The sequence below is a fragment of the Hemiscyllium ocellatum genome (genome assembly GCF_020745735.1).
Source record: "Hemiscyllium ocellatum isolate sHemOce1 chromosome 27 unlocalized genomic scaffold, sHemOce1.pat.X.cur. SUPER_27_unloc_4, whole genome shotgun sequence".
In the NCBI taxonomy this organism is placed as follows: Eukaryota; Metazoa; Chordata; class Chondrichthyes; order Orectolobiformes; family Hemiscylliidae; genus Hemiscyllium; species Hemiscyllium ocellatum.
This window is the reverse complement of record NW_026867509.1, coordinates 1,150,996-1,178,044: the sequence shown is the minus strand read 5'-3', so window position 1 is coordinate 1,178,044 and position 27,049 is coordinate 1,150,996.

Sequence of the window (27,049 nt, the reverse complement as noted above, 5' to 3'; positions counted from 1 at the left end):
ATTCTTTACATCATCATTTTATTGATGTTTCGCTGGATCATGTTGACTCCATTCGAACAAATGAAAAGTAGGTTTTAAAATGACAAGAGATATGATCACCAGCATTTCTGGCATTCAAGTAAGAATGATATTTGTATTCAAATAGCCAGCTTTATCTAAGAAGATATTTACTGAGAATGGGTGCAATGACGTGGACTGGTATGAGTCATTTCCACATCTTGATTTTTCACTTGGTACTCTGCGGTGCAGGCAATTCTTTGTGAGACCAGAAATACAGATCCTTGCTCCACTGCTTTGCTGATCCAATAAATGATAAGAATGGCACGGCGGCAGCAATTTCTCCAATAACACCGAAAGAACTGTGAATGTTGAAATCCGAGACTAAACCTTAATTTGCTGGAAAAGCTCTGCAGGTCTGACAGCATCGGTGGAGCAAATTCAGAGTGAACACTCGGGTCTCAAGAAGGATCACTCCCAAAACATTAACTCTACATCCTATCCATAAAGGATGGCAGACCTGCTAAGCCTCCCAAGCAATTTTCGTTTTCTTTTCCAAGAACACTTGCAGCTGCAATCGGAACTGGCAGAGTGTGAAAAATGGCAATGCCGTCTTCGGCCTGTGACTTGCTCTTAAAACATGAAAGCCATGACGTACCATGTTCCAATACGATACATCACCATTTGTAGCTCCAGAGTGGACATACTTTATCCAGATTCTAGTTTCAGTGGGGACATAAGATTTCCAAATACCTGCTCCACTTCTACCATCCTGGTTTGGAGACTGGCTGATGGTTCGGCTGGGCAGAGAATCAGCTAAATAATATTCTGTCGATCTGCTGCTTAACACATGGATATTATCACTATTTAGTCTTCTAACTCAACGAAACGTTAAGGCATTCCTGTTAGTTTCAATAGGATTTGAAAAATTTTGTTTGATATCTTTCATATCTAAAACAAAAATAATGGAATATGTTTTCGCAGATCAGCATGAAACAATGCAGATTGAAATGGCGGGTGGTGGAGTCATTGTAATTTTCTTGCACCAGAAAAGCCAGAATCTTAGGATAACTTTCTGTCAACAGACCGGGTTGGGAAATTTCATTTCAGTTGGCAAATTTGCAAGGCACTCAGTTCGAGGGTAATTACGAAATAACAACAAATGCTCCCTTTCCCAGTCAAACTCACGCCTCATGAAGGAATTCAGTAGATTAAATCTCAGACATTGAAAGTTTACAAATACCATTAATGATCAGAAAATGTAACTCATACAATTTTAAACTTCTGTTTGAGCTGCAGACTGTATTTTAAAGTAAATGAATTTCATTGTTAATGGCACTATGTTCAAACAGATATCTGTGGAAAATGTTGAAAGACATACTTGGAAAGGCAAGGACTGATGAGCGATAGTTAACATGGCTTTGTGCATGGGAAATCATGTCTCACAAACTTGACTGAGTTTATGAAAAAGCGACAAAGAGGATTGATTAAGGCAAAACAGTGGACGTGATCTATATGGACTTCAGTAAGGCATTCGACATGGCTCTCCATGGAAGACTGATTAGCGAAGTCACATCTCATGGAAGACAGGAAGAACTAGCCATTTGGACACAAAACTGGCTCAAAGGTAGAAGACAGAGTGTGGTTTGTGGAGCGTAGTTTTTCAGACTGGAGGCCTGTGACCAGTAGAGTGCTGCAAGGATCGGTGCTGGCTCCACTACATTTCAACATTTATATCAATGATTTGGATGTGAGCATAAAGAAAATAATTAGTAAGTTTGCAGATGACACCAAAATTGGGGGTGTAGTGGACAGCGAAGAAGTATATCTCAAACTGCAATGGGAATCTTGATCAGATAGGCCAATGGGCTGAGAAGTGGCAGATGGAGTTTAATTCAGATAAATGCGAGGTGCTGCATTTCGTAAAAGCTAATCTTAACAGGACTTATACACTTAATGGTAAGGTCCCAGGGAGTGTTGCTGAACAAAGAGACCTTGGAACGCAGGTTCATATCTCCCTGAAAATAGAGTCGCAATAGATAGGATAGTGAAGAATGCATTTGGTATGCTTTCCTCTATTAGTCAGAGTACTGAGTACAGGAGCTGGGATGTCATGTTGCGGCTGTACAGGACATAGGTTCGGCAACTGTTGGGAATATTGTGCAAATCTGGTCTCCTTCCTATCAGAAAGATGTTGTGAAACTTGAAAGGGTTCAGAAAAGACTTAGAAGAATTTTGCAGGGATGGAGGATTTGAGCTACAGGGAGAAGCTGAACAGGCTGGAGCTGTTTTACCTGGAGTGTTGGAGGCTGAGGAATGACATTCTTCGAGGTTTACAAATTCATGAGGGGCATGGATAGGATAAATAGACAAAGTCTTTTCTCTGGAGTGGGGGAATTCAGAGCTTGAGGGCTGAGATTAGGGTGAGAGGGGAAAGATACAAAAGAGACTGAAGGGGAAACCTTTTCATGCAGTGGGTGATACTTGTATGGAATGAGCTGGCAGAGGAACTGATGGAGGCTGGTACAATTGCAACATTTAAAAGGCAAATCGGAGGGGTTTAGAGGGATATGATTCAGGTGTTGGCAGGTGGGACTAGATTGGGTTAGGGTATCTAGTCGGCATGGACGAGTCGGTCTGAAATGTTAGAATCCGTGCTGTGCATCTCTCTTTCTACGACTCTATACATTTCACTGAAAGAAGAAATTCTTCCTTATCTCTCTCCTAAATTGGCAACCCATTATTCTGAGACTATATGCACTTGTCTTAAGTCTGTAATGAGTGGAACTATCTCTCAGTATTTACCCGATCAACTGTATGGTTGAAGTATTGATCCCTGTTTAACCCCACTTGGCATTGTTTGGCAGATTGAATAAAAGGAACTTCGTTTCCCCATAGTTGCATCGTGCCCATGAGACCACTATGTATTTATGAAAAGGTGGTATCGACAAAAACGTTGGTTCTTAGATTCTGACTTAGACTTTTATGAAGTACCATGAGATACCTGTTCTGGAAATCCAAAACGACGAGTCTACTGATTCCCCTCTATCGACTTCAGTTTGCCTTCCTTAAAAAAATTAAAAGATTCATTCATTAAATTTCCCTTTCAAGAAGCGATGCTGAATCTGTTGTATTAGATTGTAATTTTCCAAATGAGCCGCTGTTTCTTACCAATCGATTTCTATACTTGCTCAAAGTCGATGTGAGGCCAATCGCCCTGTAATTAGAGGTTTTGATTTTTGTCTCCCTCGCCTTTTGAGTGAGGATGTCATATTGATCGTTTTCCAATTCTCTGGGATATGCCCAGAGACAGCCTTGGGAGTCTTCTGAAAGAGTCTGCCTCATTACCCTTTTTGCATCAACAACATGGCACTCAAAGGATCGCTTTGAAACTTAAGCAAAGAGTCTTTAGCCTAAAAATTGATTAGAAAGCACAATCTCGTATCTATTGAACGGGTACTTTAACCAAATAGGCCACAACGTCGCCAGGCAGACTGGCCCCATCCATGCATGTATAAATTTCCTCGATCACAGTCACTCTGCTTTTCTATATCAAAATTTCTCAGTGAGAATTTCAATCCCTTCCCATTCTTGCAAAAGTGAAGAGTTCACAGCCGAAGAGTTTCTATTAAAAACGCACAGGAAAGGACAATCTCCTGTAATACTCTTTAAAATTGAAAGTTTCATCTGTTAAACAAACGAGAAAACGGAAAAGTATTCGGCGTGATGCTGTTTGCTTTTGGGTAAACGCGTAAATGTGCCTTCGAATACAAGTCACAGTTGCCTCTGTACATAAATCCAATCCCAATTAAGACAATTACTTCGCAATGTCAATTAAAGATCTGCAAAGCTAGTGATCTGAAATCAAAGTATCAATTTCTGGATAAACTCTGCATGCCTGGAAATATCTGGGGAAGAAGAGTGAACGTTTGGGCTCAAGAGGTCTTTCGTCATGGCAAAACATCAGACTTGAAACGTTAACTCTACTTTCCTTCAGCAATATTAGTGATATCTCTTGATCATAAACGAGGAAAATGCAGTTAATGTAATTGCTACGTTCACTGGTTCCATTTTAGCTGAGGATATTTTAAGAAGAAATTGCTCGCCTTCAAGCAGACATATTCTGCTTTGCAGCAGTCACTTGTCGAGAGTCTGCACTCTCTCAATTACAGTAGCTGCTTCCACAAGATGCAGCATCAATTGAAGCATAGTGAAATGCTTCTTAAGATATAGAATAAACGGTATAATGAACAATCGCGCTGTAACGAACGCCAACAAATGATTTTAGAGTCATAGAGTCGTATTGATGTACAGCATGGAAACGGACCCTTCGGTCCAACCCGTCCATGCGACCAGATATCCCAACAAAATCTCGTCCCACTTGCCAGCACCCGGTCAATATCCCTCCAAACCCTTCCTATTCATATACCCATTCAAATGCCTCTTAAATGTTGCAATTGTACCAACCTCCACCACATCTTCTGGCAGCTCATTCCATACATATACCACCCTCTGTGTGAAAAAGTTGCCCCATACGTCTCTTTTATAACTTTCCCCTCTCACACTAAACTTATGCCCTCTAGTTCTGCACTCCCCGATCCCAGGGAAAATACTTTGCCTATTTACCCTATCCATGCCCCTCATAATTTTGTATACATCTATAAGGTCACCCCTCAGCCTCCAATGCTCCAGGGAAAAGAGCCACAGCCTGTTCAGCCTCTCCCTCTAGCTCAGCCCTCCAACTCTGGCAACAGACTTGTAAATATTTTCTGAACCATATCAAGTTTCACAACATCTTACTGATAGGAAGGAGACCAGAATTTCATGCAATATTCCAGCAGTGGCCTAACCAATGTCCTGTACAGCCACAACATGACCACCCAACTCCTGCACTCAATACTCTGACCAATAAAGGAAAGCATATCAAACACCTTCTTCACTATCCTACCTACCTGTGACTCCACTTTCAAGGAGTTATGAACCTGCACTCCAAGGTCTCTTTGTTCAGCAACACTCCCTGGGACCTTGCCATTAAGTGTATAAGTCCTGCTAAGGTTTGCTTTACCAAAATGCAGCACTTGGCATTTATTGGAATTAAACTCCATCTGCCACTTCTCAACCCATTGGCTCATCTGTTCCAGATCGAGTTTACATTTCCAATTTTGGTGTCATCTGCAAACGTACTAACTGTACCTCTTTTGCTCGCATCCAAATCATTTATGTAAATAGCAAAAAGTACAGGACCCAGCACCGATCCTTGTGGCACTCCACTGGTCACAGGCCTCTAGTCTGAAAAACAACCCTCCACCACCACCCTTTGTCTTCAACCTTTGAGGCAGTTCTGTATCCAAATGACTAGTTCCCCCTATATTCGATAAGATCTAACCTTGCTAACCTGTCTCCCATGGGGAACTTTGTCGAACGCCTTACTGAAGTTCATATGGATCACATCTACTGCTCTACCCTCATCAATCCTCTTTGTTACTTCTTCAAAATTAAACAAGCGCTAGAACAAGGCAAGCTGCGGCCCCGCCAAGATTCGAACGTGGGTCACTGGTTTCAAAGTTCTGAGTGCTAGCCATTATAACACGGAATCGGCTGTGATTGTGCTAAAGTAACAGCTTTGTCAGTTTGTCATTCCAAATGTGTTAGTCATAATCTGCCATTCTTATCTGAGATTGCAGTTATTCCTAACTTAATTTCATACAAAATGATGCACTCAGCGGACTGTGTGCATCACTGGTTTTAAACAATTACAGATGTGCCTCTTCAACTTCGCTGTGGGGAGCTAAAATGTCACTGCAAAGATAATTTATGATGAACATTCCAACCTGAAACCAGAACAAACCGAATTATTTCTCAGCATGCCGCGGAGATACCAGACTGAAATAACTGAAGGTGAGGCATTCAGTCTCATTCCTGCCCTGGTCTCCGGTCCATTGAATGCTGTCCCTCTGATGTCAGGATCTGGAGAATAAATGAACGGGGAGCTCTTGGATAGCACCTGCTTACTGAGTCAGCAATCAGCTAGCAGAAACTCTAGATCCTGCTCAATATTAAATTAATTTTTGAATTCAACAATTTCAAGGTCAATTTTTTTGTACAAATTCGTATGCACAGTGGACAAAAATGACTTTTACTTTAAAATCATAATTTACAAAAACATCTCTCATAACTGGTAATACATGCTAAAATGTACACACTTTTCCACGTAAAGACATCGCTAACATTGTTTTAGATATGCATTCTCTCTATTTCAACACTGTTCCGTTGTCAGGTGATAACAGGTGCCGTTCCATAATAATGACGTTACTAAATTTCTGGAGGTCGTGGCCCGGAAGTCTCGGTCTCTCAGGAATCGGTTTCAGCAATGACGTTTCAAGACTATGAGATGATCATTAGTTACAGTCATTCGACCACTGCTGTTACTACATAAACGTGACAAAACACTCGTCAGGTTCGATGTAAAGCACCGACATTCTTGGTCTGCTCTGTTATCAGGCCAGAGGCTTTTGGAGGAGGGCTAGAATTTATGCTCATATTGACCACGTGTAAAGTCAGCGAAATTTCACTGTCCAATATTTGTGGCTGACTGAAACCGTGATGTATTAATGAAAGACACAGGGTTGGAACAGAGTAAGCTGAGTAGCTAAAAGACTGTGAAGAGATGTACATTGATTACCAGCACTTTACAAAGTAATTCCAAGCGTACCATATTTGCACGAGACTGCCCCCATCAGCTCAGAATTAACGAGTGAGCTTTGAGATGCAAATTAACTCCATACTGAGGAATTAGCTGGAGAAATTAGGTTCAGTTACTCATGCTTCCTTAAAATGAACGTGAAATGTCCGGTTTATCCTGATATTTCGTATCTTTTCCAATCTCAATTTGCATTCTTTTAACATAGAATGAGATCTGAAAATCTTTGCCTGTTGCATCCACATAGAAATTTCTCAGAGTCACCACTCTGCAAACTCAGACTGACTCATGATGGTGCATAAAAAAGGAACCTCAATCTAATTTCAACAACTGTATTATTTCGCTGAGACTACTTATTACAGATCATTAAACAGCAAAGCTGCCGGTCAACTCAGTTTGACCTCAACCTGAATCTCAAACCAGTTACAAATCAAGTTAGTTCTACATTCAGTGAGTTTTAAAATTGGCTCTTTGGTCAGTTAGTGACAAGCTACCTGTGTTCACTATTCATTTTCTACACATCAGAACGCATCATTGATACTGTCTCTTCTTTAACATAAACATTGACGCCGTCAGAACCAGTTGATCCTATCACATCATACAAAGGAGTTGAAATCAAACAAAATGCAGCCAATGATGTCAGCTTTTTGTTGTCCGATGTTGTGGTGGTTTCTGAGGCATAGAAGCATTTCTCACATTCTGGAGCAGCGGTGATGTGGCCCTCCATTATCTGTCTGCTCTTGGTTGCTCCCACTGTTGCGAAGAATTAAATTTTGAAATAAAGGTTTTAATTTCTCTAGGAATACATTTGACAAATATGGTACTTGCTTTCGGCAATTATTGGAGCTTAGTTGGAGCAGATTTGAGTTTTTGCATGCACTTTTTGTATCTATCTGACATGAGGAACGAAGATACACAAAATAAAATGGAGAAGCGCGTTGTGACGATGATGCTAGAATTAAGAGATTACAAATGTTATGAAACAACATGCACTTTCGTGTTCCTTCGTCTACTGTCGAGAAAACTAACAGGTAACTGGACTGGTATATTTACAATGGAGCAAAGATCTGAGGATTCGGACATGGACAGGAATATTCCAAAGTTCGTGAAGGTTTGTAGCTCAGGTTGAGGTTTAGGGTGTAGGTTTGCTCGCTGAGCTCTAGGTTTGATATCCAGACGTTTCATTATCTGGATCGGTAACATCATCAGTGGCGACCTCCAATTGAAACGAGGCTGTTGCCTCCTGCTTTCTATTTATATTTTTGTCCTGGATGGGGTTTCTGGGGATTGTGGTAAGTCATTTCCTGTTCGTTTTCTGAGGGGTTGATAGATGGTATCTAGACCTATGTGTTTCTTTATCTCGTTGTGGTTGGAGTGCCAGGCCTCTAGGAATTCTCTGCCATTTCTTTGCTTAGTCTGCTCCAGGATAGATGTGTTGTCCCAGTCGAAATGGTCGTTTTTTACCTCCGTGTGTAGGGCTACGAGGGATATATAGGGTCGTGTCTTTTTTGTGGCTAGCTGGTGTTCGTGTATCCTGGTGGCTAACTTTCTACGTGTTTGTCCTACGTAGTGCTTGCGACAGTCCTTGCATGGAATTTTGTAGAAGACGTTGGTTTTGTCCGTGGGTTGTACAGGGTCTTTTAAGTAGTGTGAGTTAGCTCACCTCACACTGCAGCACAGACGAACTTCGGAAAACAGAGGAGAACCACCATATAAAGTATTCAAGCAGAACGGATACTCAAAAAATACAGTCCAGAGATTCCTCATGAACAAACCGCGACAAGCAGACAAAACACAGACAGAAACCCTAACCAACTTACCATACATCAAAGAAGTTTCAGAAATGACAACCAGACGACTGATACCCCTCGGAATCCTAGTAGCACACAAACCCACCAACACTCTCAAACTAAAACTAACAAACTTAAAATACCCTGTACAACCCATGGACAAAACCAACGACGTCTACAAAATTCCATGCAAGGACTGCCGCAAGCTCTATGTAGGACAAACAGGAAGAAAGTTAGCCACCAGGATACACGAACACCAGCTAGCCACAAAAATACATGACCCTCTTTCCCTCTAAGCCCCACACACAGAAGCAAAAAACGACCATTTCGACTGGGGCAACACATCTATCCTGGGACAGGCTAAGCAAAGACATGGCAGAGAATTCTTAGAGGCCTGGCACTCCAACCACAACACAATAAACAAACACATAGATATAGATACCATCTATCAACACCTCAGAAAACGAACAGGAAATGGCATCACTACAAACCCCAGGAACCCCATCCAGGACAAACATATAAATAGAAATCAGCAGACAACAGCTTCGCTTCATTTGCAGGTCGCCACTGATGATGCTACCTAGCCAGGTAATGAAACATCTGGATACCAAACCTACAACTCAGCGAGCAAACCAACACCTTAAAGTAATATTCCACATGAGACGGATTACAGATCTATAATTTTAAATGAACAAACTTATGTGACACAGACCAATCCAATTATGATTTCAAGAGAAGTGTTTAACCAGAGAACAGATAGAAATGTGCTTGTCTTCCCGACAAGAAGTACTTGGAGGAAGTAGCAGTGATCTATTTGAAAGGAAACCAGATGAATTGCAGATGAAACGGATGAAATGGTTGCCGATAGCATGAGGGGAAGGTATAAGAAAGATGCCAGTGCTTAAACGTGGTCATGGGCCTGACGAGAGAATGAGTTTTTTTTTGTGCTCTTAGTTCTATTTTAAGGAAGTGCTGCGAATTTGGTTTAGGTCACTCGAACATTAAGAACCGATTTCTGCTTTCTCTCACCTTTTCTTCCAGATTTGATCGAAGCAGATTCTGTAACCCAGCGGCAGATCTCGCTCACACAGACAGAGGGATAAGAAATCTCTTTAAACTGCACCTACTGGTATTGATTATTACTTGTTCTAGCACCCAGGCAGATAGTGTGACTTCACAATCCAGAGGCACACGTGCAGTGCTGCTGAAAATGTCGCGGTTTTCACTCGGAACTGCTTTTCTGATGCAGTCCAGCAGACAGAGATATACTGATTCACCATGTCAAAGCTGGTGCTGTCTGATACCGCGGTTTCTTACTGCGCAACGAGCCACACACTGTTGTGAATGAGTGAGTCTTATGCAATGTCTACTGCAGTCTCTGGGGAACAGCTGTTAACTGTTGAGGGCTGTTTATCACAGCGGTTGCATCGTGACACTTAGTTACATTCCTATGAGCTAATGTTTGGCGACAATCTGTTGAATAACACTCCAATATCGCTCATACGGAATAACAATTTTGATTATTGAACTGAATGTGAGACGGTCCTAACTGGCTCCTGCGTATTTGGCGAGCTGTGGATTTCACTGCTGACTTTCACTGAGAATACAATCCCTGAGACTGGCTTGTCACTAACTGAATCTTCGATGGAGAAAGACTGGAATGTAATCTATCAAATGTATGAAATACCAGGATGTAGTATGGACAGCAGTCGGCCAGGTGAGGAGACTCTGGATCATCAGACGAACCTGATCGGGCATATCTCAATATTGAAGAATACATTTTAAAGATTGAAAACTCACAATAATATGCATTAGAAACTGAAGATTTTCAGGATACTGTGTAAAGCTAAGTAGCGAAAGTATCAGTAGAAAAGGTTTACAAGAATGTGAGGTACAAGGAGAGGTTGGTTAGGCTGATACACTTTTCCCCTGGAAGATAGATGGTGGAAAGGCGAACATTTAGAGGTTTGTAAAATCATGAGGGACGTGTATAAGCTGAAAATCAAACTTATTTTCCCCTGGGTAGACGAGTTCAACCTGCAGAACATTCTTTTACGCTGAGAGAGGAAAGATTTGAGGGGACATGAGGGACAGCGTTTTCATACAAAGGATGATGTGTACATGCAAGTAATAGTCAAAAAAGTGGTAGGTGCAGGTGCAATCACAAAATCTCAAAGATGTTTAGGCAGCCACAGGAATAGGAAAGATTTCGAAGGGTATGGACCAAATTCTGATGAACGTGACTACATCACATTTGGAAAGATATTTGGTGATGGACAACTTGGGCCGAATGACTTGTATCTTAGCTGCATAACTTCATGACTGATCTGTAAGAACAGGCATTCTGTGTGCTTGCAATATTTGGTGGGAAACTCGACTCAATCAAAACATCTCATTGATAAAAAGATGAAAGCATTCATGTTATTGAATATCAGTCGAGGTTTTAGAAATTTGCACTCATTGGTTAAGGCGTCTTATGAGCAAAATGTATTTTTTTAATCCATCCCACGGTGCGATCCTGCTGCTTTGAAATATTCATTGCGGATTGAAAAACAAAATCAGGTCAGATATTTTGGGAAATTTTCTTGTCGCAAAGTTTTTAATCTATATAACCAGAAAGGAAACATTCTCTAATCACCTCCATGGATTGTCAGAATATATTCGATATAAGAGGCAGAGGAAACCTGCCCCAATGGTGGACTGTTTACTCTTAGGTTATGAAATATTGGATATATTTTAATATTGTGGTTTTATTAGAATAATGTTTTGGAAATAAACGTTTCTCTGCAACCTTATGTTGACGCCCCTTTCCTTCTCTCTGCGCACCCACCATTCAGTGCAGCTTCGTTGCATTGTGACAGAGTTTTTGTACGAAGCTCCCTCTGGGTCATGTCACTGTGTCTTTCAGTCCGCAGTAATACACCGCGCTGTCAGACAGCTGCAGCTCACCAATGGTGAAATTTCCTTTGCTGTTCGAAGTGTCCAGAGACGATGAAAATCGAGTCCCCACTCCGTCTGCTCTGAAAGGATCTCCATAGTTAGGGATGTATATCAAGAACGTGAGAGCTTGTCCGTGGTACTGGCGATACAGCTGTAAGGAATATGATGCAGATTTGGTCGAGTATCTGAAATGAATGGTCACTGAGTTTCCTTCGAATACTTTTGGTGCAGTCAGCTCTTGTGAAATCCAGTCTGCACAATTAACACCTGAAACAAAATTGAAAAATTAAGTTTCACATTTACGTTTTAACCAAATAATGTCAACAAGACGCGAAAATACATCGCACATACAGAGGAAACAGTAGCGACATGTAAGGTCACCATGTATTGACATTATCAATTATCAGCAACATTTTCAACTTCTTGTACATACCAGTTAAGAATGCTGCACATGTTACCAATGCATAAAACGTAACACACAACATGTTTGCCAAACAAATGGGGAGTTTGAACAGTGGGAACTGGACCTGAATTATCTCTGCTCTGTGAGGGGATTGAACACTCCGAAATGAAGTTAAGGGACTTCAACGGTTGATATTCTGTCATATCCGGTCTTACTGCCGACTGGTTCTTTCACATCAGCGTCGCCAGGCAGCATCCAGTAAGTTCAAGGCATTTCGTTCTCCTGTCTTAATGTCAGAGAACTGTTCAGCAACACTTCGAATGTGCTCCACGACTTAATTAGACCATGATTCGCCACCAAGCATTCATTGCGCAGCACAACTCCCGAATATATATTTTTCTTTGACTAACCTATCAAAATCATTGGGAAAGAAATTCAAAGATAGTGCAATGGCTCCCCTTCTGATGTACTGAATATAAGTAAAATAGGTATTTAATCTAATTATGGGCCTTTTAACGGATACAGTCTTTTATCTCAATCATTGATGTGCAATAGCTTATCGTAACAGTGCCCTAGCTCGCCATTAAGAGTATCGTTTGCCAAGGATGAACAACACTTAAAACCAAACTAAGAAGGGATTTAGGGCAAAACACAAAAATGAAGTTCAGAAGGAAATCATTCACAATAGCTGACCTTTGTAGTTTGCATTTGAATGTATTAAGAGCTTAAAATAGTGCTCATTGATCTGTTTGTGTGTGTGCATTGGGGGTGGGGTAGAGTATGATTGCGTTGTCGGTTTTTGTCCAGAGCTCCAGTGACTTCCTGTCAGTGTGTGGTCAGCACACAGTTATATATTGCAGCGTAAGAGACACGAGCAGAAGCGATCTTTGAAGAACATGCTTTGTTTCCTTTTTCAAGAGTAGCAGAAATCCTGTGTGAGGAATCTGTAGACCGATCGCCCTGTTCCATGTCGAATCTTCCCAGTAAATATCTCGGAGTTTCCACAGGAACCTGAATGGTCAATTTGGCTGATGATGTACTGTATTTTGTTGGGTAAAGATATTTTAGAACCTATCTGGCCTTGCTGAAACGTTAGCTTAAGTATATTCAATGAAAGCGAATCTAGGCAATACCTTCCTCTAAAAAAGCATAAGGTGTTAAACATCTGTCAATCAACTGATGAAATGCACTTTGATTTAATTAACTCAGGCTAACCAGTTAGCACAGCCATTATCATGAGCAGCAAGGCATATACGGAATACGTGGCATAATGCTCGACAGCAAACCATTCACTTCTTGATTTATTTTGACGTGACTGAACCCAGATCAAAAATAGGCTTCAATTCCGAGTCAATTGAGGACTCTTTTCTTTGTTCCGATTGACTGGTTTCTCTTACTTCAACAATATATGATTCCTTCATGGTTAATTGCAGTTGAATGTCTGCAATCATTTACCTGATATCGTTATGGTTTTCTCACCCACTTGCTCCGTCTCAAACTTTCAGACATTATGTTTCTTTCTTGGTTTATTTCAATTTCATTTCAAGCTGAATGGCTATGTACTCAAGGAAGCAAATAGCTCTCTATAGGTAAACTGAAACGAGACGTAATGCAAAATTTATTAAATACTCAGGTCTAAGTCAACGTCTGCAGCAAAGGTGCTCAATTAATCATTACAGTGAAAAGACCAGGAAGGAAATGAAAATTCGTCATCCACCTCCAAACTGTGGAGTCTTACACTTGGAGCCACCTTGCTGTGGAAAGTTCATAACTTCTACCAGTCTCTACTGTGACCCCAGAGGCTTGAAACCCAATGTCCCTAGTCATGCTTTTGAATTACATCACTTTCAAAAGATTGCAGTTTTTGGATGGAACACGATCCAGACGTTTTAGAAATTTTAAAAAAAAACTTACTCACACCTAAGTTCTATAGAAGTTGGAAAGGCGCAGCAGTATGTCATTCATTCCTTTGACCCCGCTTCACCATTTCAGAATATCACAGCTGCTCTGATTATGGCCTCAGCTCTTCTTCCATGTCTGGCCTCAGAATGCATTTCTCTCTCATAAATCAATTTTCTGTGCAATTCCACCTTGAATATATTCAATGGCCCAAACAGCACTTTTATGACAAATATGAATTCCAAAGAGAAACGACGCTCTAAGGGAGAAGTAAAACATGTCATCATCTCCATTTAAGTGACAGTGTGGAAATTTTAAAAGGTTTGCCTCTTAGTTCCATTGTCGCCAAGAAGTAATTTCATCTACTCCACATCCAAAGGGTTTTAATCACTTAGGATATTTCATGTTCCACACTAAACACCGCCAATGAATCTCACTGTTTTTCCAATGCGTTTGTATTTTTCTCTCCTGATGCCCTTGATTGTCAACCTGACACAGATTTTGTGCAGGGGACTAGGCACTTCCATTCACTGTGGGTCGAAATGCACAGTAATACACGGCACTGTCTGTCAGCTTCAAGTTTTTCACTGATAAGTGGAAAGTGCCTTTGTCCCGATTGAGTTTCGCATGGAAGCGTTCAAAGCCGTGAGCCGTCTCATTAAATCCATAACTATCGGCTCTGAGAAGATATCGAGGAGCTTCCTGTGAATACTGGGAGTACCAGAACATGTAGTAGCTTGCAGTTGCAGCAGATACCGAGTAATTACAGGTTATTACTGAGTCTTCACCCATTAATGCTTCGACCCGTTGTTGTGACTGGAACACTAAGTCTGCATTACTCAACTCTGAAATTAAAAAGCGACACACAGTGGGTTAGAGACAGAATGAGAAAGGGCTAATCCCCTGTAGATTGAATTTGAAAATACAATGGGTATTTGGGCATGTCGCCTGTAGAGTCACCTGAACAAACCTGCGAATAAGAGAATACCCAGAGTCAGGCAGAGTTTTAATCCCATTATTCCCAACTGATCTCCAGAAGCTGAGACACTAATCACTCTCCGTACCATATCTGGAACTGAAGAAATTCCAATAGCCGGGGATGTGGTGTGTTTGATTAGCCTTTATCACCCCGCCCATTTTCATTTTTTTCGAACAACCACATGACGGGAAATAATGATCTTCAACAAATAATCATACAGTGCCCTCCTGTGGCCAGCAGCCAACCTTTGATAAAAACTCAGACACAGTCATGACCAAGTGACAGATATATATCGACTCGTTCATGCACGCATGCATGCAGCCACAAATGTAAAACAAGGCACGAAAATCAAATGTGCTATGAAAGTTTATAAGGTGGTAAACGAACCTTTCACCTGAGCAGTATATCAATGCTAGTCAATACCTCATGTTCAATGAATGTCTCCTTGGAAAAAACTGAGTACTTCTTTCAAATTGAATCCATCAGAGAGTTTCAGCCCCATCCCCACTCGCTCACGTTTGCGAGAGTTCTTTTATACCATACTCTATCAAATTCCTTCCTGATGTGCAGGAAAACAATTTTCACACCGTGTCTGTTATTTTTGTACGTTTGGACAAAGGATGCAATAGGTTCAGGAGCTGAGTGGACCTGGTGGAAGGCACTTGAGCATCATCTTCGTGGCCAGCAGAGCCCACAAGACTTTCGGATGTATTGAGAATCGACAAGACACCGGCAGGGCATCCATTATCTTGCCCTTCGCAATTTCATGCAGATTTCCACTACGGGTTAAACTATACCAGATGTTTCCTCCACGTGCGGTTTTCAGATGTTATTAATCTTTTGAACTCACATCCTGAACAACCGTCAGACGTTGTCTATTTGAACTTTTACAAGGTTCAAGTAGATGGGTTATTGATAAACAAGAGGGTGAAAGGTCTTAGAAGTTCAATTGGAATTCTATGTCTGGTTACAATCAGAACGGTCATGATTTTATTTAAAAGTGAAGCACAATCTAGGTGTCACGTAGTCTAATCCTGGTCCTTGAACCAATGTTCCCTCATTCATATTACAAACAGACTCTGCACTGTAATGCACCATGGTGTCAGACAGCCGGGGCGCCGAGTTTGTAAATCAATACGTTGGGTAATATTCCCAATTTGACATTGGTCTGATCCTTGGTGCATTGTTCTTGGAATTTAAACTGCCACACAGATAATGAACGCCCGATTGCAGGTCACAGGCGAAAGAGATATCATGAGGACCCACCCCACAACGTCCTAAAAATCTATTCCTTCTGATTGACCAGTTAATTCGCATGAAATAAATGTAAACTCTGATTGCTATAAATCTTCATTGTTAGTTGCGACGTAATTAATTTTGATAATAATAACGTCGGTTAGTCATCTTTGAAGATTTTATATCACGTGATAAAGTAGCATAGCAGGTGATAAATGAAAGACAAAATGAATATTCTAACACCAAACAAGCCTTTGGTAGGCAATGGACAGCCGATTCTAATTGCTAGTTGCGAGATCTCGCATTTCTAAGCAATAATTGAATACAATGGCGTTTATTTTTGTCTAGGGATTCTGCTCCATCTCTAAAGCACTGTGAGATACATAGTACAGAATTAGACTGTAGACTCAGAAATAAGAGTGTTGTTGTATGTCAGTTTGGTCGTGTTGACAATGCTCTCAAACGTTGACGAGAAACGTTCTGTGACGTTTGGATTCCTTTTTACATTCTTTCCTATATAACGAATAACATTCCGTAGAGGTTGTCTAAGATGAAGACATTTGAAGTACATCTACGTTTGATTGCAACTTTTTTTTAAGCTGCGGGTTACTGCGACCATTCTTCCAACTTGAACCACCATTTCAGGGACCAGCCGTTCCAAAGTTGCTTGATGGTTCCACTCAAAGCGAAAACCACGTCCAATAATCATCATGGTCGCCACCATTTACTACGTTCATATCCAACCTGTAAAAATACGTTTGTCACAACACTCGAAGAGAATGGATATATGCTGGAAAGGAGAAGTAATACTGGGAAATATTAAAATGATCAGGAGCAGAAAAAGAAGCTTCTGCATATTGTGGTGTGATTCCACAGTGCAGTCTAAAATGCCCATCGTCAGAACAAAAGTACATTCCCTCACCCAATTTATGTCTAATCCAATGAATGACGAACTAAATTGGCAACTTGGCCAGACCGAGGTCAGCAAAGGGAAGCTGAAGAAGAGACTGGCGATGTTTTGCTGCTCTAGTATTAGTTGAGAGAATGTGCTATATGCTTGACTCTGGCGTCCTCTTGTGTTGTCTCTATGCAAAGTATTCTGCACGACAAAGCATGAAGTATTGTTGAATATCGTTATCTGTAGAGTAACTGAGAGAAGATGTATGATATTTTTGGAGATTGTGGAAGCAATTGTGTTTTCTGCTCACTATTTTCAACGATTTTATGCTTATTTCTCCAGTCGCCTTTTTTGTGATCCTTTTGCATTTCCTCCTTGTTGGTGTGCGTTGCTTGTTTACCTTCGGATCCCTCAGTTTGTGATTTCTCATTCTATTTATTTCAGGTTGAATCTAAATCTCTATTTTCTGTTTTCGTTTTCTTTCTCTCTATCTTTCACCGACAGGATCTGTGCCCGTTCAAACCCCTGTGATGTTTATTTGTAGAGACAGTTGATACCGAAGAGAGTTGGCTGACAATGTCCGTCACTTGGTCATCTCTCAATCGGTTCCTTTCTTCATGTACCCAAATGCATATTGCAATGTAAATCAAAATAAAATTCATGATCTGAATTAGGTTGGTGCGATGAAAACTAAAAGGGTGAGGCTCAAGGCGATGGTCATGTTCCCCAAAATACTTACGTTTGAATCATCTTCCTGTACAATTGTATTCAGAATAGAATATGCCACTACCTTAATTTAATCGAGTGAAAACATCAATCCACTGTCCTTTCTTTTTAGCCATGTGGAAATATGTTGGTAAGCACAACACAGCTTTCTGAAAATGACATTATTAAGACACGTACTTCATTGAGTACGTATTTCATTCATTTCATTTTGTGCTTTATTTCTTGTTTATTGCTCTCTAAAGGCACTTAGTAGTGAGATATCCCGTTTATATTTGAGTGTAATTTGTATCTTGTCTACAATATTTTTGCTTATCCATTTACCTTGTAAAATTCCTCATTTCTTCTTTATTTCTGACTATAAAATGTCAACACTTCGTCATTGTTGTGCAATTATAATCTCTGCATGCTGAGAAAAAATGGCAGCAACAACTTCGAAAATGACATCTTGATTGAGCGACAATTTCTGATTTTGTTTATGAGATCTTAATTCTGGAATTTAGTATTGATGGCTTGTGATTGATGCATGCATTGGAAGAGATTGATGTTTGCCTTGTTAGATGAAGCATCGAGGAGCCTGGAATTACTATATGAACATTTTGACGACATTTTTGTGAATTGAGTTCTCTATTGTGCAAACAACAACAGCAATGAAACAGTGGAAGCAATATTCCCAGTAATGCAAGCGGGTCAAATGCCAGCAGCAAATGGATGGTGTGGCCGGAAAAACTGCCAACTCATAGCTTAATGAATTATTGTGATGGCTCCCAGATGTGCTTGGAGAAAATGGATTAGAAAGAACGAAGGTTAAACCTCGAGGTCTATGTCCACCCTGCACGTGGTTACTGTTCAATTGATTGCAAAGATACTTGGTGGAATCAGAATTCCGAAACATTTAATTTGGAGTGAGGCACATCAAACTCTTCTATGTTTTTGAAAGTGTTGTCGATTTCTTTTAACTCTATCTGCAGCCTGATGCTAGGAAATTCACTGCCAGATAAACCCTCTGGCATGTTTCTGATCATACTGGTGGTTGTGTTGGAAAATAAGAAAATTTTAACCAATGCTGTCATGCGCATTTATACTTAGGTTACTCGATAACCTAATTATTTTAATCGTATTTGATGAAGTTAGCCATCAGTCCTAAATATATATGAATGCATTTCTGCATGAGTGTTTAGACGCTGTCTTTCTGATAGATATAGATTTAGTCTCATTACAATTAGTGGTCCGCTCACCTGCCTTTACAAGTAGACGATGTGTGGATTGGACCCTGCATATTCATATCAGACAATGGTGCCAACTGAATGGAGGACAGTATAGGATTTCTCCTGCTACTGCAGTGGTGCTGTTCAATAATGCAGTGTCTCTCTCGGTAACAAACACAGACTGCAAAGACATTGATACGGCCTCATTATTAGTTGCGGTTTAAACTTCTGTAGATATAGAGGAATGTCATACGAATACATATAATATGCATATACAGAGTCTATCATCATGAGTCAACGCAGTATGACGGATGGAAGAGTAAGTAATTCCAGGTAGTATTCACTGAAATGATCGTAGGTCTTTTTCACATACTGTAACTTCCTGTAAAATAGTAAAACAATTGACAGAAGAAAGAGGCCAGTGAAGGTCATGAATGCTTAGCTGAGAGATGCACTTATAGCATTGCAGTCGTTGGACAAATGTCTTAGGTATCCGTGATCACAAAGCTGGATGAAGAGATCCCCAGTTATTTCTATGGGTGCTCATCACTAAACAACTAACTGTTTTGAAATGCATCACAAATTATTTTATAATATAATTTTATTGCAAATTAAACTAACAACTGGTCCTCGGCTATTCTTGGTGAATGTTGTGCTTTATTTTGTTTTTGGACTGATAACACTGTGATTCGCATTCTGAAGACTGAACTGCTGTTTCAGTTTCTCCATGTGATGTCGCTCTCTGATGGGCACGAACTGGAATTCTCAACATACATTGTCAGGATGGCTCCGCTATTTCTCTGCTACTCTGCAGACTGTGTGGCGCAGAGATACCCAGCGCTCTCTGAGAGAAGAGCCCAGATGGTAGGTGAACTGATTTGATCTGTTTGTTCAAAACAACAGAGAATCAATCTGGAAAATCGTCAGTTGCGTCACCTGAGGTATACCATCAGTGAGTAGCGGCTGTCCAACAGTTTACAGGACACTGACAGACACAATGACATGAAGCTGTTATGAAAATGTTAGTGTGCTTTTAGGACAGTTAAAACAGCAGAACTACCAGAGACAGCACCAAGTTTTCTCAATGTAACACTGGGTCAAGCAACTCGATTAGTTCGATGCCTAGAGACATGAACAAATTCGAATTCAGCCAATCTGTTTAAATTATACCAAGAAAAATGCCAATTCCCAATCAAGGTTCAATTGAGTATATTGACGATGTTAAAAGCTAATGACAGCATTCGGTGCACTGGGGTATATGATCGGGGAAAATTGAATAGTTGAGGAAATAACGGTCAAGTCCGAGGAATGTAACAGACTGATTGAAAAATGTCTCTCTTAAAGTATTTTTCGATCATTAACTTGTAAGCAGATATTCCTAACAAGAAGAAAAGAAGACACAGACAGATCCGAAGACAAGAACCTAAAGCTGCCAGGTTTTGAGATAAGTGTCGTTTTCTAAATCTTAATTGTGAGTTTATTGGACTTGTATTATAGAAGGGAAAGTCGCAGATAGGTTAGAGAAATAAATTGCACATAATGGTTAGTTAATCATTCTCCGTTAAACTTTAAGAAATAAAGATTTTTTTTACTTTGCATACTTCTTGGCTCTCATTGGTCCGCTGCTGTCAATACAAGAGATTCAAACTTAATCAGTTTAGTAACCTGGGTACAGCTTAAATTAATTGGTTAAGTATGTCTTATTGTCAAAACAACAACCAAAATTCAGCTATTCATTTAAGCCATTTGTTACATGTCGCCACTTTGGAACAGCCAGTAACTTCGCTGTTCTGTATTCCAGCAGTTGTGGCTGTACTTCAAATTTACTTTAAAATTCAGAACGCACAATCTGTCTTCAAGTGAGCATACACTCCTTTGATTTTGTAACATGAAGAATTATCGGGTGATAGTGCATGGACAATTTGAGCCGCATAAATTAGCTTTGTATCAGGATAACCTGTAACAAAAGTAAGAAGTGATGCAGATAGAGAAAAAGAGTCTTCAGAGCAAGATTACCGGAAATCTGAGGAATAGTTTCCAATTGATGGAAGATATTGGGTGAAAGTTATCTTTGCTCTAATGACACTGAGATACTAACACTTATCAGCAAAGTGCAACCATCCGATAACCCAAGACAGCAGATCGCTGAAAGTAGGGTTTTAGAATGTGTGTCTTCTATGACAAAGTTGCTCCTTTGGCAAGATTATGCATTTTGTTTTAGAGAGGTCGTAAATGAAACAAGCAGTTGAAATGGGTGATGATGATAATTTCGTCCATAACACAATGTTTGGCTTCCATAATCAATTTCAATCCGTGAGAGATGGAAATTTGAAAAAAGAGAATGCTTCACGTGGAAAGGGGAAAGTAGATGTCGGTGAAGATCATAAGGAAACCATTGAAGGGGACGGAGAAGTTCAAAATATCCAGTATTTTCACTGCAAAGAAGTAGGCTACATGAAATCACAATGTTAGTGGTTGAGCAGTAACACTGCGATGATGCGGGAAAACAAAATAAGGTAGTGAATTGTGCTGTTGTGGTGACAGAAAGCACAATGGAGGCTAGAAAGCTGCACTAGAGTGTACAAGCCGGTCGGAGTTTGGTTACAGCGTAAATTCCAGATCTTCTTCCACCTTATACTGTGAAGGTAAGGTTTATTCACATTGGCCACGAACAGCAGGTGAAGAGGTTACAATATTAAGTTACACAGGATCCTTTCAGTCTCTGATGCTGCCTGATGAGGAGATGATGCAAGATGATCAGAGGATTAGATAGAGTAGACAGTGAAATATTTTTTCCTAGAATGATGACGCCAGCTTGTATGAGAGGGCATAACTACAAATTGAGGGGTGATAGATTTAAGACAGATGTCAGCGGCACGTTCCTTACGTAGAGAGTGGTAAGGGCTTGGAATCTCCTTCCTGCTAATATAGTCAACTCAGCCACATTAGGGAGATTTAAACAATCCTTAGAAAAGCACATGGATGATTTTGGGATAGTGTAGCGGGACGAGCTGAGAACAGTTCACAGGTTGGCGCAACATCGAGGGGCGAAGAGCCTGTTCTGCGCTGTATTGTTCTGTGTTTATATTCTATATGTACTTTTGAAGGACTGTTGTGAAATAAAGTACTAGTAACAGAATTAACGGCGAGACAAGAAGTGCTCAATTATGTAAAGTTAGTTTAGAGTGTCCAGTGAAGAATGGAGAATTCGTGGAAGGAGTACTGGGCAAACTCTCGTCTCCAGGAATACAGTTCGTTGCTCACAATAATGCATGTGTCGACTAGATTCCCAAGTGTGTTCCAGTATGCAATATCATATGTAAAAGTATTGGAAAGGAATTATTCAAATTTTTCACGGGTTACGGACTACCAACAGAAAAAAAATCAGATCACAGGATAACATCACATCAAAATTATGTAAGGAAGTTATGGACAATTTAGGAATAAAACAATTTAAATCTACTGCGTAACATCCAGAATGCAGATAGTGCGAGAAGGGCAGCATCATGTATTACAGGCCATGTTGAGGGCTTATAATCAAGAGTATCTCGATGATTGGGATAACAAAATTCCGTTTGTGCATTTTGCGATCAGAGATGCACGGGTTGCATCCTCAAAATTCAGTCCACTTGAATTAAATTTTGGCAATGAAGTAAGAGTACAGTTTCTGCATTCGAGTGGCGCTGGAAAAGCACAGCATTTCAGGCAACATCCGAGGAGCAGGAAAATCGACGTTTCGGGCAAAACTACTTCATCAGGAATACAGGCAGAGTGCCTGAAGGGTGGAGAGATAAATGAGAGGAGGGTGGGGGTGGGAAGAAAATAGCATAGAGTACAGTGGGTGAGTGGGGGTGGGGGTGAAGGTGTTAGGTCAGGGAGGAGGGTGGGGAAGGTAGCAAAGAGTACAATGGCTGGATGGGGGTGGGATGAAGGTGATAGATCAGAGAGGAGGGTGGAGTGGATAGGGGGAAAAGAAGATAGGCAGGTAGGACAAGTCATGAGGACAGTGCTGAGCAGGAAGTTGGAACTGGGGTGAAGTGGAGGAAGGGGAAATGAGGAAACTGGTGAAGTCCACATTGAGTCCCTGGGGTTGGAGTGTTCCGAGGCAGAAGGTGAGGCGTTCTTCCTCCAGGCGTCGGGTGGTGAGAGAGCAGCGGTGAAGGAGGCCCAGGACCTCCATGTCCTTGGCAGAGTGGAAGGGGGAGTTGAAATGTTGGACCACAGGGCGGTGTGGTTGATTGGTGCGGTTGTTCCAGAGGTGTTCCCTAAAGCACTGTGCTAGGAGGCGTCCAATCTCCCCAGTGTAGATGAGACCGCATCGGGAGCAATGAAACAGTAAATGATATTGGTGGATGTGCAAGTAAAACTTTGATGGATGCGGTAGGCTCCTTTCATGCCTTGGATGGAGGTGAGGGAGGAGGTGTGGGAGCAGGTTTTGCTATTCCTACGGTGGCAGGGGAAGGTGCCAGGGCGGGAGGGTGGGTTGTTGGGGGGCGTGGACCTGAACAGGTAGTCACGAATGGAACGGTCTTTGTGGAAGGTGTAAAGGGGTGGGGAGGGAAATATGTCCCTGGTGGTGGTGTCCGTTTGGTGGTGGTGGAAATGTCGGTGGATCATTTGGTTTATGAGATATTTGGTAGGATGGATGGTGAGCACCAGGGGGGTTCTATCCTTGTTATGGTTGGAGGGGTGGGGTCTGAGGGCGGTAGTGTAGGATGTGGACGAGATGCGTTGGAGGGCATCTTTAACCACGTGGGAAGGAAAATTGCGGTCTCTAAAGAAGGAGGCCATCTGGTGTGTTCTGTGGTGGAACTTGTCCTCCTCGGAGCAGATAAGGCGGATGCTGAGGAATTAGAAGTACGGGATGGTATTTTTGCAGGAGGTAGGGTGAGAAGAGGTATTACCTAGGTAGCTGTGGGAGTCGGTGTGTTTGTAAAAGAATGTTGGTGCCAAGTCGGTCGTCATTAATAGAGATGAAGGGGTCTAGGAAGGGGAGGGAGGCGTCAGAGATGATCCAGGAAAATTTAAGGTCAAGGTGGAATGTGTTGGTGAAGTTGTTGAATTGCTCAACCTTCTCGCAGGTGGTGTCAATGCAGTCATCAATGTAGCGGAGGAAGAGGTGGGGTGTGGTGCCGGTGTAATTACGGAAGATCAACTGTTCTACGTTGCCAACAAAGAGACTGGCATAGCTGGGGTCCATACGGGTGGCCATGGCTACCCCTTTGGTCGGGAGGAAGTGGTAGGATTTGAAGGAGAAATTGTTAAGGGTGAGGACCAGTTCGGCCAAACGAATGAGAGTGTCGGTGGAGGGTACTGTTGGGGACGTCGGGAGAGGAAGGAACGGAGGGCTTGGACGCCCTGGTCATAGGCGGATGTAGGCGTAGAGGGATTGGATATCCACGGTGAAGATGAGGCGTTATGGGTCGGGGAAACTGAAGTCATGGTGGAGGTGGAGGGCATGGGTGGTGTCTCGAACGTATGTGGGGGTTTCCTGGACTGGGGATATAGGACAGTGTCGAGGTAGGTAGAGATGAATTTAGTGGGGCAGGAGCATGTTGAGACAATGTTTAGGCCAGGGTTGTCAGGCTTGTGGATTTTGGGAAGGAGGTAGAACCGGGCAGTGCGGGGTTCCCAGACTATGAGGTTGGAAGCTATGGGTGAGAGATCTCCTGAGGTGATGAGGTTCTGTGTGGTCTGGGAGATGATGATTCATTGATGGGGGCTGGCGTCATGATCGAGGGGGCGGTAGGAAGAGGTGTCCTCGAGTTGGTGTCTGTCTTCAGTGGTGTCGAAATCAGTGCACCAGACTACCCCTGCACCCGCTTTATCTACTGGCTTGATGTTGAGGTCGAGATTGGAGCAGAGGGAGTGGAGGACAGTCCGTTGTGAGGGTGAGAGGTTGGAGTGGGAGTGGGGGTAGATAGGTTGAGACGGTTAATGTCCCGGCGGCAATTGGAAATGAAGAGGCCAAGGGCGGGTAATAGGCAAGCACGTGGTGTCCAGTTGGATGGAGTGTGTTGGAGGCGGGAGAAGGTGTCTTCGGAAGGTGGGTGGGAGACCTGATTGTAAAAGTAAGCTCAGAGGCGGCAGAAGAAATGTTCGACATCATGGCGTGTATTAAATTTATTGATACGTGGGCAGATGGGGTTGAAAGTGAGTCCTTTGCTGAGGACTGATCGTTCGTCCTGAGTGAATGTGAGGTCTGGACGGATGTTAGAACTCAGCAGGGCTGGGAACTGGGATCTGGTGTCGATGTGGAGCTGGGAGTAGGGGCGGAGCCTGTAACTGGAGTGGGCGTCGTGTTAGAGGGAATTGGGTGGAGTCATGAGCAGGAGAGGTGTTCCCCATAGGGTCCTGGGGGTGGGGATGGTGACAGTGGGATCTGTGGGAGGCGTGTCAGCAGAATACAGGTGAGTGGCGTTGTTGGGGGCGGAAGTGGTGGCAAACACAGCAGTGAGGAGGTGGAAGGCCATCAGATATGATTATCAAGATTGATAAACTTTCAGTCTACGCAGCTCCAAACTAAATTTCTGGGAAAGTCTGCTGGTCATTTATGAAAACTAATTCATCCTGAATACATTCGTTGGGGCATTGCAATGTTATCCAGTTGAATTCAACCAGGAAGTGAGTCACGGGCGTTAGCAGCACCAAAACCAAATGGCGTTCTAACCTGAGTGAGGTCACAATGAACTTGATACCCTTAAAAGGTTGAGGTCATCTTGAGGCTGTCTCACTGCAGTTACTTAGGTCACTATGGACCTGTCCCCACGCAGTAAGTTCATAATGGGCTTGTACCTATGCAATGAGTGAGGTCGTAATGGAAAAATTTCTCTGTGACTCTGGTTTTAGACACTCTATTGTCTCGGTGAACTGAACACCTTGAAAAATAAGTTAAACAGTGTCTGTGTTCGCTCTTTTCTTCGCAACTCACTCTCTTTGCATTAAAGGTTTCTAACAGAAGTGTACTCCAAACGTTTTTGATTAAAGAAATAGTTTTCTTTTAATTGGAAGACTCTGTGTTAGTTATGTCCATGAAAGCACATTGTTCAACGTCTGACGTCGTGTTTGATATTATTAATGAGGTGAAATAGCCATATAATGGACCACGAGGAACATTATATACTCCACATGCTCGCTCACGTATAAACTCGCTTGAATGGATACTAGCAACTAATTCATATTTTATTCGTCTGTGCCCACTGTGGGGCTACGTGCAAATCGAGTCACAGAGCATCTGGAGACCATAGTCATGAAGAGCGTCTGTGAAGATGGATTGTGACTATAGAAACCTGGACACACCCTACATGCAGTGGTATCTGCAGAAACTGGTACACATTCCTAAACTGATTTTTACCGAAGTAGTTACGTTTGACGATGAGGAATTGTCAGGACCACATGTAAGGCAACTGTAGACAGCTGTTGTGAGTACTGTTAACTCAATATAAGCAGTCTGAGTGCGAAATGTATAATGGTCTATTACAATACTAAAAGGCATGGAATCAGATAACAGTGAAAAGCTTGGAGAACTCAGTGAGTACTTCCAGCTTTATCCCACTCGTGCCTTATCTGATGGTGTACTTAGATCTCGCCTTCATAGAGAAGGAAAACTAGTAGACTTACTTATTGTAAGATTACATAACGATCCTGTCCAAAAGACCTTTAGAATATGTTAAGCATTATCTCGATTTCACGATTTATATGATAAATAGGTCAGATCGTAACAGGAATCCTGACATGGATACATAGATACTGTAATCCGTCAAATACTGAGCACTTACAACTGCAAATGAGGGACTGATATTCCAGTACAGTTACCTCACGTAATGTAGCAATACTAAGTCTGCACCACTCAGTTCTGTACCAAAACCGACGTTATCTAAGTTGATGTATGGATTTAACATATTAATACGTCATCACAATAGACTCGTAATGTGACACGATTATGAGGAAACTTTTAGAGAACACGGTTTCTGCCTCAGACTTCAAGAGTTTTTTTTCAGTGCATGGCATGAAACAAGAGTGTAGCCATTTTTATTTCCTGTAGTGAAGTTAGACACAGTCCTCTAGCCTACAGCTAAGGGTACTATCTCTGAACCATAATAACCCATAAAATATTTTGAAACCTGACACATATTAAATTGTAACCCAAGACAGGGACAGGTTTCACTTATTGGCAGATCGTGGCCTTATTTTCGTGCTTCATTTCCTTCCGTTGCCAGTATCCAGTCGACAAATGGACGAAAGAGCAGCGTAGAACTTAGAACATAGGAAACAAT